At 42.9% G+C, this 17,069-nt stretch overlaps 1 protein-coding gene across 1 annotated transcript in view; it reads left to right on the top strand.

Annotated features, from left to right (window-relative positions):
* Window positions 1–16,640: 16,640 nt before the first annotated feature.
* Window positions 16,641–17,069, top strand: part of LOC126048882 (rap1 GTPase-activating protein 1-like) — a 47,597-nt gene continuing 47,168 nt past the window's right edge. The window contains exon 1 of the mRNA XM_049824383.1: window positions 16,641–16,946. The gene's annotated coding sequence lies outside the window, so the exon portion shown is untranslated. The remainder of the gene's footprint in view (window positions 16,947–17,069) is intronic.

The following is a 17,069-nucleotide window of genomic DNA, read 5'->3' as shown; positions in this document are numbered from 1 at the left end:
AGCTTTGACCCGTTCCCAGGCATCCTATCACTGGGTAGCAGGGAGAAGAGATCAGCACCTCCCTTTCCCCTTCCCCTCCTCAGGAAGCTGTCGAGAGCAATGAGGTCGCCCCTCAGCCTCCTCTTCTCCAAACTAGACAAGCCCAAAGTCCTCATCCGCTCTTCAGGGGACATGCCTTCCAGCCCTGTCACCAGCTTTGTGGCCTTCCTCTGGACACACTCAAGGACCTTCACATCGTTCTTAAACTGTGGGGCCCAGAACGGCACACAGCGCTCAAGGTGAGGCTGTACCAACGCCGAACACAGCGGGATCATCCCCTCTCTTGACTGGCCGGTTATGCCGTGTTTGATGCCCCCCAGGATGGGGTTTGCCCTCTTGGCTGCCAGGGCACACACTGCTGACTCCTGTTGAGCCTCCTGTCAACCAGCACCCCCAGAACCCTTTCTGCAGGGCTGCTCTCCAGCCACCCCTCTGCCAGTTTATACTTGTGCCTGGTGTTACTGCATCCCGGGTGCAGAATCCAGCACTTCAACTATTAAATTTTGTGCCATTGATGATTGCCCAGCTCTCCGATCTATCTAGATCCCTCTGCAAGGCCTCTTGTCCCTCGAGAGAGTCAACAGCACCTCCCCGTTTGGTATCATCAGCAAACTTGCTAACGGTGCATTCAACTCCTGCATCCAGATCATTGATAAAAATAGTGAACAGAACTGGCAGCAGAATTGAGCCCTGAAGAACACTGCTGGTGACCAGGTGCCAGCCAGATGTAGCCCCATTCACTAGAACCCTTTGAGCCCCGCTTCACCCAGTGCACCGTGTACCTGCTCATCTCACAGCTGGACAACTTTTCCAGAAAGATACCATGGGGAACAGTATTGAAAGCCTTACTAAAATACAGAAAAATTACATCTACTGCCTTCCCTTCATCCACTAGGTGGGCAGCGTTATAGTGGAAGGATATCAAATTAGTTAGACAGGACTTTCCATTTGTGAACCCATGTTGACTGTGCCTGATGATTGCATTGTTCTTTAAATGCCTTTTGACAGTACCCAGTATAATCTTCTCCATAATTTTTCCAGGTACTCAGGTTAGACTAACAGGTCTGTAGTTCCCTGGATCTTCCCTCACACCCTTTTTGTAAACTGGAATAACACTGGCTAGCTTCCAGTCAGCAGGGACCTCCCCGGACTCCCAAGACATTTGGTAGATGATCGAGAGGGGTCCTGCCATAACATCTGCTAGCTCCTTTGGTACTCTGGGATGAATCCTGTCAGGTCCCATGAATGTGTGAACATTCATCTGATACAGCTGGTACGTTACAATTTCAGTGTTCACAAAGGGAAAGTCACTGTTCCCACACTTGTGGTCCTCCGACTCAGGGGACTGGGCAGCCCAAGGTCTATCAGTATATTAAAGACTGAGACAAAAAAACGCATTGATGTGCCTCTGCTTTTTCTTCATCCCTATTACTCAGGTGACCATCTTGAACAAGTATCTGTCCAATGTTTTCTTTAGACCTCCTCTTGCTATTAACATACTTTAAAAAGCCCTTCTTGTTATCTGGAGCAACACTGACCAGTTTCAACTCTAACTGAGATTTGGCCAAGTTTCATGTCTTCTCCCTGCATATATGAACCACAGCTCTGTAATCTTCCTGCAAAGCCTGACCTCGCTTCCAGACACCATACAATTTGTTTTTCCTCTTGAGCTCCATGAGTTCCCTGTACAGCCAAGATGGTCTTCTGCCCTGCTTGCTTGATTTATGACACAGTGGAATTGCCTGCTCCTGTGCTTCTGAAAGGTGATTCTTAAAAACTGACCAGCACTCATGGACTCCTAAGCCCTCAAAAGCAGATTCCCAGGGGACGCTGCTAAATAGCTCACTGAATAGCTTAAAGTTTGCTCTCCTGAAACACAGGGTAGCAACTCTGCTGTCCTTTCTTATTATACTGAAAATTTTAAACTCAATCATTTCATGATCACTTGTGGCCAAGACAGCCACTTACCATCACATCTCTCACAAGTCCTCTATTCACAAATAGCAAGTCTAGGAGAGCATCTTTCCTAGTTGGCTTACTGAGCACCTGTGACAAGAAGTTATCTCCTACAAACTTCAAGAATTTGCAAGACCTGCTTGTCTCAGCAGTATGATATTCCCAGATGATGTTTGAGAAGTTGAAATATTCCATAAGGACAAGGGCTACCGATGCTGAAATTTGTCTTAATTGCCTATAGAATAACTCATCAGTGCTTACATCATTGGAAGTTCTCAAACACTATAGTGCGAATTACCTCCAGGAGCTGACTGCAGCTCATGTTTGCCTGTAGTAGGAAGATGTCCTACTGCTAAATATTTATTAATAGTATTCAGGTTGGAAGATTGGGCCAACAAGTATTGCATGAGGTTTAACAAAGATAAATGTAAAGTCATGCATGTGCGGAATAATCACAAGCAGCAGTAGAGGCTGGGGTCTGAGTGACTGGGATGCAGCTCTGCTGAAATAGACCTGATGGTCATGATGAACAGCAAGCTCAGAAGGAGTCAGCAGTGTGCCCAGGAAGCAACGAAGGCAAAGTGTGTCCTGGGCTGTACCAGGAAGAGTGTAGTCAACAGATCAAGGGATGTGATTATTCTACTCTACTCAGCACTTGTTAGGACACACCTGGAGTAATGTGTACAGTTTTAATCCCCCCAGTCAGGAGAGAAGTTGAAAAATTGGATATGGTCTGGTGAATTGCCACCAAGATGATTTGAGGGTTGGAGAACTTTGACAACTTAAGGAGCTTGGTTTGTACAGCCTAGAGAAGAGAAGGCTTGGGCAGGTGGTGTCTACTCACATTTTTCCAATGTCTAGTAGGTAGTTACAGAGAGGAGGGAGGTACTCTTCATGAGGGTACATGGTGACAGGAGAAGAGGCAATAGGAAAGAGGGTAGGTGCCTCTGGATATAAGAAAAAAAGTCTTCAATGTGAAAACAGCAAAATATTGCTAGTACTTGCCCAGAAAAGTGGAGGAATCATCTTGGCTGGAAATATTCAAGACGCAGCTGAGTCTAAGGCCCTGCTTTCAGCAGAAGGTTGGACCAGATGATCTCCCCTTCCAGCCTAGACTTGTCAGTGTTTCTATGTTTCAAATATTTTCCCCTTATAATTGCCTTTTTGGCTGCTGACAGGTAAAGGACCTTCAGCTCTGATTGTTATCCATTCTTCGCTTTCAAGAGAATTCCTTTGAAGATGGCAGACTTAACACTCATGTAAAGGGGTAACATGTCATTTTGCAAGACTATCATTTAAATGGGAAAACTGATTTGTTTCTTACAGCTTTTTCCTTTCTGGGGTTGCCTAGTGTTGAGAACACCTTAACTGCTAAGGAAGATTTGCGAAACTGTTTTCACAGCCTCTCCACAGAGAAAGCATGACTGACTCGTGGTGGAATCTGGTCGCCTCAGTACTAACAGCAACTTTCTTCTAACCAGGGTAGCTGGTGGTTGCCAGAACTGTTCCTTCAAGACACAAGATCTATATCCTACTGCACTGAGGTGGTAATTAAAATATACTACAGACCTTGGCTAAGTGTTCTGTTTACTGAGCTATTGTAATAAAAGAGCATCACTACTATAAGAATTATAGTAGTGAATTTTCAATGGGTTCTGCTTTTTGAAGTAGCGACTGAAAGTGTAGTTTGACAAGGCAGCTGAACAAAACTAATAGATAATTGCTGTGGAATGTGGTAGTCCTTTCTCCTTCCTGCCTCTTCTCCATCTCTTCCTGTCCTCCTTGCAGTGATTCTGGTGCTCAGCTGATCTCTTGCTGAGCCAGCTCAGCTGTCTCAGGTAGTGGGAAAGAATTTACATTTTTCCAGAGTGAATTTAGTGGGCTGAATCTAATCACCAAAGTATCATCTAACCAGTAGATCCCCATTCAAGGGAAGCAATGGGAATGCATAACTAGAGTGGTGGAAGAGAAGGGAGGGAGAGTGGGAATAACTTCCAGGGCTGCAGTGGGCACCGTTTGATCAGCTCAGCCCAAATTCTTGGAGCAGAAAGAAGTTCGTCCTTCTTTGACTGCGTAAGCTCCGCAGAAAGGTGTAGAATCTAAGACCCAGCTCGTCCTCAGCAAATCCTGTTAATTATATCAGGGATTTCCAGCTCAGCCTGATGACTTTAGGCAACTCCCAGCTCCAGTACATACACTGACTATTGTCGAATCCCCCCAAGAATCTGACTATTGTTGAATCCTCCTTGTAAGTACCTAGAGAAGGTACTTATCCTTCTGTAGGCTGTGTGGAGGGGGCCAAGGCACTTTGCTTGCCTGCACATTCTGCTGTGGAGAATAGGCAGATAAAAACTGCTTTGGGGCTAGACATTTTTGCTAAGTTAGGAGAATGTCAGAAAGGTGAAAAGATCTTCCTTATTTGGTGAAAAACTACCTCTGTGATTGGAAAGGCTGTATTTGATTTGTGGATAGATAGAAAGATACAGGTTTTGCTAAAAATTTGTATAGTAGTTTTGACTGGTGCACCATTTTTTAAAATATTTATAGACATGAAATACCAGGATGAAAAAGGCTAAAAATGGTAGTTATCTGTGCTGCATTAGTTGTTGCTTGTATTACTTCAGTTTATTTCAGTTGAAGTTCAGAGTTCAGTAACTCCTGTATATTTTAGCCATGGAGTTGCATGGATGACTGGGCTGAATCCTTAAGAATGATTTTTATGCTTTTACAAGAATGATACTTTGCCATGCAGCTGTGAATGCATTGGTTGGACACGTTTATGAATGTGATACAGACTGCTTTGTGGATCTAAGGATAGAAAGCAGGATGAAGGTCTATGAACTAACCTTTGCAGTATGATTTCTAGCAACACAGTGCTTCTACATGAGGCCTTTTGGCATTTCTGAAGGACTTCTGAAATTTTTATCTGTCTGCCATTTTGATTCTCTCCATAGTCTGGTTCAGCCTGTCATTGGTTACAGCGTGTGGGATCCATAACAAAGAAAAATTGATCATGTAGCTGCATCAAAAAGTTTTTGGGGATGGCAAGATTCAGAAAACTGAGAGGGGCTTCCAAAAGGCCTGAGAGGTATCACTACGCAGTGTTTGTGAAATAATGGGTAGAAGTCAGGGAAAGTAAACAAGGACATTTTTACTGCTGTCCTAAACTCTCTCCCTTTCATGTGCAGTAGAGATGTTTCTTATAGAAAGCTTTCTGTTCTCTATTCTTCAATCATGCCGTGGGGACCAGACTTCATTTAACAGCAGATTTCTTAGTTAAGACCACAGATTTCCTTTTTTTAATTCTTTCTTTCTTCCAGTATCTCTTTGTTGATCTTCGTTCTTCATTCAGTCTCTAGGAAGCATTTCACCTTTCCCCTGTTTCATCTCACTATCTACTCTACCTCCTGCCCAGACTGCTACTGATTAACTTAGTACCTACAGCAAGCTCGCTTATCAGCTCGGTATGCAGAGAAGCTTGCTTTATTCCCAAGCGCTTGTGACGTACATACCATGGCAAGATTAATCTCTCTGTAATCACTAAGTCTATTCTTCCCTATAACCTTGTCCTGAAGCAATTTCTGAGAGCCTCAGCAAGTACTGGGGACAAAGTGCTACTGAACCATCTTTTCCTGTCTCGTCTATGTCTCGTTTTGTCTCCCAGGTTCTGCTTAGTCACCTTTGTGAAATACGTCTTTGATTTTTCTGTTCAGGAGCACGATTACGTTGTATCTACAGACATCATGGGGCAGCCATGACCTATGGTTGATATATTTCTGGTCAGTATAATGTCTTGAGCAGGAGAAAGCAAAAGCCCAAGGAAGTTATGCTTATGTTCAGATGTTCAAAAAATGTGTGTCACTTTGAGAAATCCAGTTGTGCTTGACCTGCCATAGCTGAACGTTCATACATTTCTTGGGAGATGGTAATCTCTTTTTGCCTTCCAGCTTATTCCAGTTCTCACAGGACAATGGTTGAAAGTTGTTGTGTGTGTAGTCACCATATGGTGGTTTTTTGGCATGGCTGTCTTCTACCTGCAGTGGCTTTTCTCTATAGATCAGTGTTGACGTGTGGTCACAGAAAGACTGATACTGCCAAGAGACCTTCTACTGCTGCTGCTAGTTCCTCAGCTGTCTCGGGGATACCTGAAAAGCCTAAATCTACAGAGACTGAGTCAGAGACACTTGTTATGTTGTGCAGAACTAATGGATTTCTCTTTTCTGAAAGTGGGGAGTCACATTTAAGGTGAGAAGCGTTTCCTGGGCTGCCTGCACACCTAAAGTTCCTAAGTATTTAAAATTAACAAAGCAGCACCTCCTTTTCTGCCATGAGAAGGACAGAAAAGTAACAAGCATTTACCAAGACTGTGATATATGAGGTTTTTTATCTCCTCTTACAAACTTTTAAATTCACTTATGTCACACATTTCACTTTTTCTCTGCAAAAAAAGAAAGCAAAGGCTAGAAACTTCCTCAGTTTTTTATTCTGAGTTCTCCTTAGGGCAGGAGCTTTAAAACTATGACGTATCATTAGCATTGGTAAAACTTTCTGCCGCTGGTTTAGTTTAATGACAGAGCCCAATCTGGTCTATATTATTTACTTTTTGTTGGAGGACTTTCTATGCTTGTGTAGAATCTCTACACATTGCAGTACTTCTGCTGATGAAAAATCAGACATTACTGTATATAGCATGTAAATTGGCAGTATGCAATCTTTTGAAGGCATTCACCCTGGTGACTGTAATGCTACTAAATGGAATATTATAGTGACTTCTCCTTTTGTGCTTTGTGCTAGTTTAGAGCTCCTAATAAGGATCGGGCAGAGGAGGAGAGAACTTGACTGTGACTAAAGGTGAAGGAGGAGGGCAGTTAAGATCCTACTGCTAGAATATGGTGAGAGACCCAAGTGGAATACCTTGTGTGGAAAGAGCAAGTGAGCAGAAAGAAGTAGTTTCAGGATGAAATTAAGGAATCAATTGAGAATAGTTAAAAGAACATAGAAAGCTCATTTGCTGTCATTCTGGACTGTGCTAGGTGTCTCTGGAAATATAAGAGAAAATAAGACCCGCATACACCAAGCTGCTTTACTATAGAACAGGGTTTGCATTCCTTTTCTCCAGATGTAATTTCACCATTTCAAAATGGGAAAGTTTTCAGCCAAAGGACAAGAGATGCAGTGAGAAAAGTTAACATATAAGTGCCACAGAGTTCCTGTTCCCTGTCTTCCTCCCTGGCCCTAGTGACATATTCTAGCTGCTTATGTTGCCAAACCTGTTATGCACTGGAGCCGTCCCTGACATGTTCTGAATTGCTAACAAGGCATAAAACTAACGAAGTAAAAAGGAAAAAAGTGCTATTTTCTGTTGGGTTAATAAACTAACAGTCACGAAAACATTCAGGAAGCACTGGTATGGCCACAAGAGAGGAGAAAAGACCTCATGGCCTATTTCTGTGTTGAAGAATAGGGGATGCCCTTTTCCTTTCAACAGCATTAGATGGTTCTGCTAGGGAACCTGAAATATTTGGGAACTACCACCCAACATTAAAACATAGCCTACTTGGGTTGGAATTCAGTGACAATGCAACTCACTGTAATACTAAATAACAGTGGTCTGGAAAGTAATAGGCATGAGAGGAGGAGAAAGAAGTTGAAATTACTGTTGCAGAATGAATTTTGCATTGTTTGCTGTTGCTGGTGGGACCCACAGTGTCTCTCCTTGAGGCACTTTTACCTTCCTATTGTATAATGTTGCACTTTTTGAATTCTTTCAGTAAATAGTGGGGTGGGAGAAGGGGACGGGACAGGGATGGGGATGGGGCGGGGGGGGGGGGATGACAGGCAAAGACCTCACTTAACTATTTTGTTGATGAGCTGTGCTTTGGAGAAAAAGAGTACGCTGCTGTTATTGGTACTGGTGACTCTGAGTGTTGTTCTTCACAGCAAATGCAGTGCAGAATCCCACATGCTCCTCGGCACCTGTTGCCAGCCTAAGGTGCTCATAGACTAAAGCAAGTGTCACAAAGCCACCGAACAACAATTCAAGTACGGAAGGCCAGAGAGATAACTTGGTAAGAAAAGAAATAAGAAAGAAAAAAAAAAAATAGTTAAATCTATTTTAATAAAGGCAGGTTTTGCTTGAAAACTAAATCTGTAACAGTAAGCCTTTTTTTGCTTCGATTAGATACTCTCCATTCAAAGGCAACACTGTTTGTTTCAGTGCTAGTTTTAGCACTGGTTTCCACGGCCCTTTGTGCCAGCCAAGTGCCATAAAGGTAGCACGCTGCAGGGAAAGGAAGCTCGATGGGGTTCCTTTTTCTGCCTCAGGAAAAATGGGTGTTACATTTCAGTTACATCCGTGCAAATAGGCATTCACAAGGGTCAGTGAAAGAGCATTTTCTTTGTTACTTTATGAAAGCAAATAGACACATGAGCTGAAAAGAACGTAACTTCTATCTTGGCATGGTTCCTCTGTCAGCTCATGACTGAGCTGTCAGTTTGTTTAGTGATATGTACAGGTTTTATCCAGTTCTGACATGGATTTGCATTTCTAGTGGACGCTACCAAATTAGCGAGAGCACATCATAAGGCATTTCTGGTACGTGCCATGATCATGCCTTGTAGTATTGCAGTTTGTATGGCATCTGAATTGTTATCCCGGTACATTCCAGCATGGCATTGTGAAGATGTTTTGGATGTTTTTTCCTGTGGGGTGAATGACTGTTTTCCAAGGTCAGCTATCAGCTGCAGGGACAGTCTCATAAAGAGCACCGTGCCACAGCACTGCCAGACCAGGCTGCTATCTGTACATCAGTGCTGTGTAAGAAATACACCACTTTTGCTTTCTCCTGAGGCAGCAGCAGTAGTGATACTGCAACTCCTATTGTTTGTAAAGGGGAACTCTGTTTGATCAAGGCTTCTGTTGATGAGAGATAGCTTTCTTGTTGACTGTAGGCAACAAAAAACCCAGGATGCTCAATATGTGGAATTAAGTATATATCTGGTTGAACTGATGGCTTTGACAGAATTTGTTAATGGTGATAACTGTGCAAGTCTGCTTGTCCCACATAGTGTCCGTATTCATGAGAAAAGTGATGACTGGTTGCAAAAGGTCTTTCTGTGAACATGAAAAGATTGCCCATGAAGGGAGAATTTCAGAGTGGTCATAGTTCATGGACATCTGTGTTGGACTGAAGTCGTATTTGATGCCAAAGATGATCCACGTGATGGTTTCTTGAGAAGAGTAGTCAAGTCTACTGGCTACTGGCAACCTCTGATTCATAAGACTGTTCTGTGAAATCCCTTGCAGCTGAAAGATGTCAGGGTGATTCAGGAGAGCTTTGAAAAGCTCTCATTGACACTTGGTGCATGGGAGATTGTAGTTTTGGCTGAAGACACTTCTCTGAATATATTGGAACTACTGATGAGGCATATATTCTTGTCCACTGCCTCCTCTATTCCTCCCTGCTTCCTCCAAATTTTGTGTCACTTGATTAAAAAAAGGGATAATAGTCTCTTGACAGAATCACCATTACAGAACCCTTTAATTCTCACACTTGAAAGTGTGGCAGCGTGTGACACCCAGAACTCTCACAAGTTTCCAGTCTACACCTGGTTGTAGATCTATTGATATTGACAAAGTCTCCAAGTCTCCATTGATATTGATGAAGTTTCCAAGTCTTTGATACATGGTGGTGCTACTTTTACCCTGATTCTCCTGCTCATCAAGCTGCTCAGCAACAACTTTCACCATCATCAAGACTTCCTAAATTTCTGCTTCAGCTGCTGCTATGGGATGTACTTTTGGCCATCTGAAGAGAAGATAAAGGGCCTTCACGATGAGAGCTGACTCCTCTGCTTCCTTGGCAATATCATGTTCACCTCCTGTTCTTGAAATTGTATTTGCAAAGTAGTGAATAGGGCAGAATGAGGAATGTGTGGAGGTGAAGAAGAGTTGCAGCCTTTAGGTGATTTGTTCAATTTCCTATGAGCACTGTAAAGGCCAAATTATGCACTGATCTTTATTATGCAAAATCCCTGACAAGTGTTTGCTTATATTGTGTACTGCCGCTTTCTGCATCTCTTGCTTGTGCTTGCTGCTTTCCCCTTGCAACCCTACCCTGAAGTGTCCTTGCATGGTGAGTGAACTTTTTTCACTGTAGCTTTGTTCCAGCTACAGTGAACTTTGTTAAGCCTGTCTCACAATTTCTAAAATTCCAAACCCCAAGCACATGAAACTGGCAACATGAGTTTCTACCAGATCCACACACTTCATCATGGGTCTGGAGAAGGCAGAAATGTGTTCATTTCCATGCAAACTATGTTTGGCTTATTTAATGTAATTAGGACCAAAATACGAGTCTTTAAAACACTTCTAGAGATCTTTTCAGAGATTATTTTTTTTATGCTCCTATATTATATTTTGTTAATTTGCAGGCTGAATGTTTTTCTTACAGGTTGTGTTGAAACTGGTAGATCAAACAAGAAGTGTAGAATCTGACTGTAAACGTGTTTCAATAAAACCCCAAAGACAAAAGCAAGGCTTCTTGTGAATTGTGGCTCTCTAAATGGAGAAGTTTTGGCTAGAAATTGCCATAGTAAGAGGTTTTCATGGTACGTGGATAAGAGACAACTGAAGTGGAACAACTTGAAGAATATGCAGAAAAAGGTGAAAAATAAATTTGGGTATTCTCCAAATCAACATTGGATATATGCCTTTGGATGAGTCAACGGGAGAAAAAATTACTGGTTTGGAGGGATAGCTGAAATACTGGTATTATAAACAAAGAGGCTGTGGTTAGCTGATTCCCTGTGTTTGACATGCCTGTGCAAAACTCTTCAGGATGAGAGTGTAATTGGTTGTTGTTGCTGTTCCTGAAGTCCCTGGCTTAGCTGTTGACCCTTCTGAGTTCACTTCATAGCATTGACACCAAGCCAGCTGGGGTTTGAGCACTAACACAGTATAAATATTAACTGCCTAACAAATCTAACTTTCCCCATTTTGGTAGAGTCCCGCTATTGGTTATAGTTCTGCCTTTCATTCCATGAATGTATTTACATCAGTTATATCAGTATATTTATCAATTCTTAATATTCTTTGAGAAGGGAGTAAACATGTTGCCCTCCTTTCATTATATTTTAGTTTGTGCAGCTCTACTTGCTGTTAGCAGATTTCTGGATTTTCCCTGTTCTCAGTTTTCTGTGTCATGGAAGCATTGCTGGCATTCCTTATTTCAGGTCTATAATTTGTAGCAGTTTAGAAATTGCTGGATGTTTCCTATTCCAGCCAAGTGGTCACTTGCTGTCTAAGAATGGTTGGATGCTTTTTATCCCAGGCTGATTTCACTGCAATCTACTAGGATTTTTTTGTTGTAGCAGTTCAAATCCCAGCAGTCTCAGAATTCTACTGGATTCTCACTATTCATAGTGCTCTATGCAGACTGATTTTCCACTGGTGCTCAGTTGTTTGTCCTGCTGGTGCTATCCAGGCCAGTGAGGTGCTTAACAAACTGGTCCACGGAATCATTTTTGCTTAGTTGTTCTGTCATGTAAGTTTGATGTGGAAACACTATTTTGTGAGACATGTTGTCTGACAGTACTCCAAAAAGCTTAGGGAGCTGTTCTCTGTAATAAGTAAACTTGAAGCCATAGATTCAGCTTTTACTGCAGGGCTGATAGAATATATTATGTATTTTATAAATATATGTGTACCTATACTGTACAGCCCACACATGCCAATTGGAATCATGTCCTATTGTGATATGTACTGTACAAATGCAGCAGGATATATATTTAGCCATTCACGCAAGCGAAATGTCCCCCACATTCTTCATTAATAGATTTTCTGGGTGTTTAGTGTATGGCTCCTACGTGATAGACATTTTCTTACTGAATATCATGAAGCGATTCTCTTTTAAGATGTTATATACACCAGGTATTTGTGAAAGCAAGTATCGGCTGTTCTTTGCTGTTGTACATACTTACACTACTAGACCCTCCTTATGTGTCCTTATTGGTTAACAAATAAATGATCCATTATTTTGCCTCCTAATGCTCTGCATAAACCATCTTTGCCACTTTCCAGGTAGCCTATCATTGTGGAATAATTGGTAGGTGCTTTTTGATTAAATTCTCTTGAGGAATTAATTGTGAACAGTCTGCATATTGTTTGTTTACTGTCCTGATTCAGGTAAGTAACAACGTCCTCCCCTTCCTGTAATTAAAGAAAGGCACTGTCTGGCATGCTTTTCTTCTATTGAGGAATAATAGCAAGGAAAAGGGAAGGAGGGAGACTGTTGCTGTAACCGAGGAACTGATCTCTGATTGAGGTAACCTCAGTTCGATTTCCAGTTGCTACAAACCCTTCAGCTGTGACTTTAAGCAAATCCCTTCGTTCATTGCAGGTCTCTTGGAGAAAGGATTTTTTTAGGAAGGGACTGACTCATTTTGTGCCTTGCAAATAGGGCTGAGATGTTACTGAGCTGTCTCGAAGCCTCCTTCAGTGAAAACAGGAGTAGAAATGTTTCACTGAAATGCATAATTTCGCAACATTTCAGGTGTTGATCAAGTCTAAGAAATTATCAGCACGAACTCCCTGCCCCCTCCCCCCGGTATTTATAACTTATGAACTTTCGTGCCTCGGGGTGTCAGCCCTCTTGGGTTTCCCTTCCCGTTTTTAGGGCGCAGGAGTTTGTGGACGCACCCGCATCCCGCATCCCCGATCCCCGATCCCCGCATCCCGGCCCCGCCGCAGTGGATCGTGCCGTCCACACTAATCAGCAGCTGCTCCCGCTCTTAAAGGGGCCGCGGCGCCTTTCTCATTTCCCGGGATCCTGTCAAAAAGAGGAGACCCCTGCCGGGGGGGTGGACGGACGGGGGGGGGTGGTGTCCTATGCCAGAGGTTGCCGCCGGACAGGGACCGGCTGCCTGTCGGCCCTTGTGCTGCGGGCTGCTTTAACCCCTTCTGCTCCCTTCAGAGTTTCAGGCCCACTGGAGAGGTTGTCGGGGAAGCATCCCAGCTGGTTCGGATTATCTGGATGGGAGAAATTGAAAGCAGCTTTATCCTTAGTTCTGCAAAAGAAACTCACCTGCCCGGTTGCCTTTCCACCCCGGGATCCCCCTGTTGTCCTCACCTGCACGGCAGCCCCCCGGGTCTGACCTTCGTCCCCATCCCGTGTATCTCTCTAGCAGTCCCAGTGCCAGTTTGGAAAATTGTGGGTACACATAGAGCACAAAAACTTTGCAGCTGTACCCTGGCCTTCTGTTTGGATTCGACCACTATTACTCCCCTTGTTTGAATACCGTTTTGTTGCTGCAAACCGCTAAACTTGTTGGCCCAACGCAGGCAAGGCCCGTACCTTCACCTAGGTGCTCCTCAGCCTTTCCTCACGCTAAGGACTTGCCTCTCTGCTGTCAAAAATCTGTCCACCCGCCTGTTTTAACGTGACCCTGGCAATCCTGTCACCTCTCTGCCTTGATTTCACATGTGATTCACAGCCACGAACTGGCTTTGTATATCCATATATTACTGCTTTTGAGGGACTGGGCTGACTGAGAGTATAAAGTTTTTCTTTGTTAAAATTATTAGTTAAAGCCAGTTATGAAGTTAATTGTGCCCAGGATCTAGGTCCTTTCTCTTAGGCATGATTATTATACAGATAATGCACTAACGTTTGCACAATAGTCTGTGAAGAATTTCACCTTGGTTATGATCTGATACACTGCAGAACTTGAAGCTCTTACATTTTGTGCTGAAACCATGAACTTGGGGCTTTTGAACATTTCAAGTCACAGGTGTTCCAACATGCAGTGGGTAAAATCATAGAATAAATCAGGATGGAAAGGTCTCATTTAGGTCAACTACCCTGCACAAAATGGACAACTTCAAAGCTAGAACAGGTTGCTCAGGGCCTTGTCCATACATGTCCTGAAGATCTTCAAGAATGGAGATTACTCAGTCTCTCTTGGCACTTCTTCCCTGTACTGAACCACCCTCATACGAGGAACCAATTTTCCTTACATATAGCTGAAATTTTCTTTGGTGCAACCTGAATGTTACCTCTTGTCCTTCTGCTGTGCACACAGGTGAGAACCTAGAAGTCACTTCTGTGGAGGAGCTGCTTCCTCTTTCCTGAATTGTAGCCATTCCAGTTATCTCTGAAATTAGCAAACAATTCCATAATTTCCATCCATATGAATTTTCCTTGTTGACAAATACCCAGAGTTATGCTGCCAAAATCTCCCCCAATTCATACAGTCAGATAAATTAATAAATATTTCTCATATCATTAAGTTCTCCTAGCAGGCAACTTTGATCAAAGCTCAAAAATAAACAGTTGTTACCTAGGGGCTCTGCCAGGAGACTGATGATGCAGTCTCACAGGCCGGTTTAAAATACGGTTTCTTGCAAAAAAAAGTAGTCCTGCCATATCCCATTGCCATCCCTGGCCACTTATTCCAGTCCCCTTCATTGCACCAGCACTAGCACCCAGGATGTCGCCCAGCTGAGCCGGCTGATCCAAGTGGGACTGTCCCGGTGTCAGTGGGGTACACGGGCATCTCAAGCTGTTTATGCAACTGTACTGATGGACCCCCAGCTCCGTTTCCTTTTCCTGGCCCTGGGTGACAGTGAGGGTTAGTCTGTCTAGTTTATCTGTATGTGGAATAGCAGTAATAATGGGAACCAATATAAAAAATGTATTGTGGGATCTTCAAATAAAGGTGGCAAGGAAATGCGAAGTGTTAGTACTTATAGGGAAACAATTTCTTCTAGATTCCTTATAGACAAACGTGAAGACCCAGTCAGTTTATAATCTCAGGGTGATTTGAAGGCTTGTAGAAATGGAAGGATGTTATAATTTTATTAATCAGGTTATGGATAATACGCATTTAAAATTGTAAAATACCAGAATAGTCACACAATAAGTCCAGAATGACTCTAACATTCAGCATAAAATGCATAAATATATACTTCTATATCTGCAGGTAGATACAGAGGTATTGATATCTACCATTTACTGAAAAGACAAACATGACTGCTTTTCTAATATTTACAATGCTGGTTTTCTTAGTTTTATTGAGTTTTACCATATTTTGTTCTTAGCCTACTTTTCTGGAAACAAAATATATTTTAGACAGTCTGTGTGGGTGTGTCTGTACACCATTATCCCTTGGTAGCCTTTAGAATAGTTATCTTCTACCAGAATTAGGGGACTGAGGTCTCAAAGACAATTTGTTCATTTGATGGTTTTCTCAAAATTATATTTTGACAATTTGATAATTATCTCAAAGAGGATTTGTTCTCTTATCTCAGAGAAAGTTCCTATAAACTTAATTAAAATGGTCAACCAGGAAAAAAAAAATTCCCATAAATGTCCCAAAAGAGGGAAATGTTGCTAAGTGAACCTCATCAAAGATTCAGCACAAGAGAAGGGTCTTGCAAGTGCTCCAGTAGATTCAGTCAGAGTTCTTAGACCCGGAACAACTACACAAAACAAATCCATGGGAAATTTGTCGTTGTTCCATCTATAGGATTTGTTGGGTCCCATGCTCATGTGAAAACAAAAAGCTGCTGACTCTGTTTCTTTATTTAAAATAAAGCACTTCCAGCCTTCATAATTGTGGAGAAAAGCCTGAGAACTCTTGATCCATGAAGTTTTGAAAACAAGAACATAATTAAAAACAAACAGTCATGGTGCCCTCTTGAAAAGAGTTGCCGGTTTTCAGGAGTCTTACTCACAACTGAGGTCACAATATCAACAATTTTTATTAGGCGCTTTATTTTTAAGGTAATTCCAGGCAACTCTTCATTACTTTTGGTAAGATTCCTGCAGATATTTTTTCAAAATATGGGGAAAGTTAAATAGGGCAGAAAAGCCCTATTTACGGCCTACTGTTTGAGCTCCCTAGTATGCTTTTCTTTGTGGTGCCTCTGCCACGGCTATGGTAATGGGAAGAACTAACAGAAGAAATCACCGTGATGTTTGAGATGACCTAGTAGGAGATCCCCCTGGCAGACTGATGGGACCAGAATGAGTCAGACTAAGTTACTCTAGTGCTAAATGGAGTGTTTAATTTGCCCTGGGAATTAAACCTAATTTTGCTCTGAGACTGATCTAAAGCACTCACCCAGTTGTAGGTAGTAGCCCTCTACAAAGGCAAAATGCTTTAAGCCTAAGGCCTAAGCCTTCACCTAGGTCTGCCGGAACTGATTTTACCATTGCCTAAGACTGGTACCACATCGGAAATTCTTTAATTATCTACAAAAATTGCGACTGGACAATCACTCCGATCCACAGGTCAGTCTCACGACTCATGATTACCAAAAGCTTTTGCAGAAAGTACCATGTCATCCTGTGCCCTCAGATTATCCTCTTTCAGTGCCTTTGCTATGGGACTAGGTCTGCACTAAGCAAGCATTTTTCAGATTTTTCCCATCCACTACTTTCCCTTCCTACTCTGATCTATACACAGGAATCCGCATGACCCAGTTTGCTGTCACCAAATAACTGTCATTATACTTGAGAGGACTAAAAAAATGTGCTTGTCTGTGGAAAAAACCAACAACAAACCCTCTCATTTTTAAAGGTCATCCCTGCAGGTCTGGGATTAGGAACGTGGGGAGCGGGATGTGGGTGTACAGAGCTGCCCCTGCTCCACCACCTATGGAGCAGCCACTCTGGCCCCTTCCCCCAGGACCAATTTTCCCTGCTTCAGAGCCCAGCCACTCGGCAGGCCGGCTGTTCCACCGAGCGTCATCTCCAGTTTTGAGTAGGACAGCGCGGACCTGCTCCCTCTCCAGTCATCTGCAGGTGGGGGCAGCGGAAGAGAAAGGGAGGGAGGGAGAGGGAGGACACTGCAACCTCCGTGAATAATTGATAGTGCAAGGGAAGGAGAGCAGCTGGGTTCCCCGTCTCCATCCGCTCACCAGCTGGGGATGAGAGATCCTTGCTCAGGTAGGGGATGAACAGCTTAGCTGCTTTTATTCTCATCTTGCCTGCAATGCCAATTAAATGTATTTTGCATTTAGAAGGAAAGGGAGCAAAGAAAGCTGGGGGAGGGTTGATCCAGATCCTCTC

The sequence above is a fragment of the Accipiter gentilis genome, chromosome 21 (assembly GCF_929443795.1).
Source record: "Accipiter gentilis chromosome 21, bAccGen1.1, whole genome shotgun sequence".
Taxonomy (NCBI): Eukaryota; Metazoa; Chordata; class Aves; order Accipitriformes; family Accipitridae; genus Astur; species Astur gentilis.
Note: the sequence above shows the minus strand (reverse complement) of the source record. Positions and strands in the feature narration are given on the sequence as shown.